Here is a 2,647-nt window from a genome sequence, read left to right as displayed (position 1 = left end):
CCATGAAATCTCAACTACCAGGCAGGATTCTTATGCTAATGCGAGAACCCTGCTCGGGTTCTGAAAATGATGCTGAAACCACAACAGAATAATACTTAAAAGAACACTTTCTTGGTAGTATCTAGGACCAACTATTGGAAATGCCAAGATTAATGGGCCTCAGCCTGTTTCGTCTGTGAAAACTCTGGTATGCTTAAGGATGCAGAGACCAACCTTAGGACAATTACGGTGAAAAGTGCTTAGGAAAAATACCAAATAGTTCTCCACTTAGCGGTTCTTTCAAAAGTTGGGCCACACACCTCTTGGAAAGATCGAGTTACTTTGGCCTAGTCTTCGATTGGTCTGGAGAAGCAATCGCCATTCCTAGCTGATGAATCAAATGATTCTGAAAGGAACGGTGAAAAGTGTGGATCCTGTTTAGACTGAAACAGGATCCGCACTATTCACCTGTCCCACAAAGGCGCACTTCTCATGTCTGGCGCTAGTCCAACAAACCCAGGACTGACAGAGGCCCTGCACTTGCCACCCCAGAAAAATATCTCATCTCCAAAGAAGGATTCGTCCGCTAACGGTTGAAAAGGGCTCCCGTTCTTGAAACAGTGGTGAAAAAATGGTGAAATAATTCTGAAAACAATCCTATCTTCCAAGTCTCCTGTGCCAGCTATGGGAAATAGCAAGTTACCTGGGCCTCAGCAGAGGTTTCTCTGCAAAAAGCATCATAGGCTTCAGGATGCAGAGACCGACCTCATGACTATTACGGTGCCAAACGCCATGGAAATGGCAAATAATTACCAACACACTGGTCATTTCAAAGTGTCAGGATGAAATCTGAAGCACGATCCACACTTTTCCCATCTCACGCAACTATGCACTTTCCAACTCTGGAGGTAAACAAATCAAAGGCAGGGCTGACAGAAGCCCCGCACTTACACCCCACCATGAAATCTCAACTACCAGGCAGGATTCTTATGCTAATGCGAGAACCCTGCTCGGGTTCTGAAAATAATGCTGAAACCACAACAGAATAATACTTAAAAGAACACTTTCTTGGTAGTCTCTAGGACCAACTGTTGGAAATGCCAAGATTAATGGGCCTCAGCCTGTTTCGTCTGTGAAAACTCTGGTATGCTTAAGGATGCAGAGACCAACCTTAGGACAATTACGGTGAAAAGTGCTTAGGAAAAATACCAAATAGTTCTCCACTTAGCGCTTCTTTCAAAAGTTGGGCCACACACCTCTTGGAAAGATCCAGTTACTTTGGCCTAGTCTTCGTTTGGTCTGGAGAAGCAATCGCCATTCCTAGCTGATGAATCAAATGATTCTGAAAGGAACGGTGAAAAGTGCGGATCCTGTTTCAGTCTTTAGACTGAAACAGGATCCGCACTATTCACCTGTCCCACAAAGGCGCACTTCTCATGTCTGGCGCTAGTCCAACAAACCCAGGACTGACAGAGGCCCTGCACTTGCCACCCCAGAAAAATATCTCATCTCCAAAGAAGGATTCTTCCGCTAACGGTTGAAAAGGGCTCCCGTTCTTGAAACAGTGGTGAAAAAATGGTGAAATAATACTGAAAACAATCCTATCTTCCAAGGCTCCTGTGCCAGCTATGGGAAATAGCAAGTTACCTGGGCCTCAGCAGAGGTTTCTCTGGAAAAAGCATCATAGGCTTCAGGATGCAGAGACCGACCTCATGACTATTACGGTGCCAGACGCCATGGAAATGGCAAATAATTACCAACACACTGGTCACTTCAAAGTGTCAGGATGAAATCTGAAGCACGATCCACACTTTTCCCATCTCACGCAAATATGCACTTTCCAACTCTGGAGGTAAACAAATCAAAGGCAGGGCTGACAGAAGCCCTGCACTTACACCCCACCCAGAAATCTCAACTACCAGGCAGGATTCTTATGCTAATGCGAGAACCCTGCTCGGGTTCTAAAAATAATGCTGAAAGCACAACAGAATTATACTTAAAAGAACACTTTCTTGGTAGACTCTAGGACCAACTATTGGAAATGACAAGATTACTGGGCCTCAGCCTGTTTCGTCTGTGAAAACTCTGGTATGCTTTAGGATGCAGAGACCAACCTTAGGACAATTACGGTGAAAAGTGCTTAGGAAAAATACCAAATAGTTCTCCACTTAGCGGTTCTTTCAAAAGTTGGGCCACACACCTCTTGGAAAGATCGAGTTACTTTGGCCTAGTCTTCGAATGGTCTGGAGAAGCAATCGCCATTCCTAGCTGATGAATCAAATGATTCTGAAAGGAACGGTGAAAAGTGCGGATCCTGTTTAGACTGAAACAGGATCCGCACTATTCACCTGTCCCACAAAGGCGCACTTCTCATGTCTGGCGCTAGTCCAACAAATACAAGACTGACAGAGGCCCTGCACTTGCCACCCCAGAAAAATATCTCATCTCCAAAGAAGGATTCTTCCGCTAACGGTTGAAAAGGGCTCCCGTTCTTGAAACAGTGGTGAAAAAATGGTGGAATAATACTGAAAACAATCCTATCTTCCAAGGCTCCTGTGCCAGCTATGGGAAATAGCAAGTTACCTGGGCCTCACCAGAGGTTTCTCTGCAAAAAGCATCATAGGCTTCAGGATGCAGAGACCGACCTCATGACTATTACGGTGCCAGA

Source organism: Lemur catta, assembly GCF_020740605.2.
Source record: "Lemur catta isolate mLemCat1 chromosome 10 unlocalized genomic scaffold, mLemCat1.pri SUPER_10_unloc_1, whole genome shotgun sequence".
In the NCBI taxonomy this organism is placed as follows: domain Eukaryota; kingdom Metazoa; phylum Chordata; class Mammalia; order Primates; family Lemuridae; genus Lemur; species Lemur catta.
Note: the sequence above shows the minus strand (reverse complement) of the source record.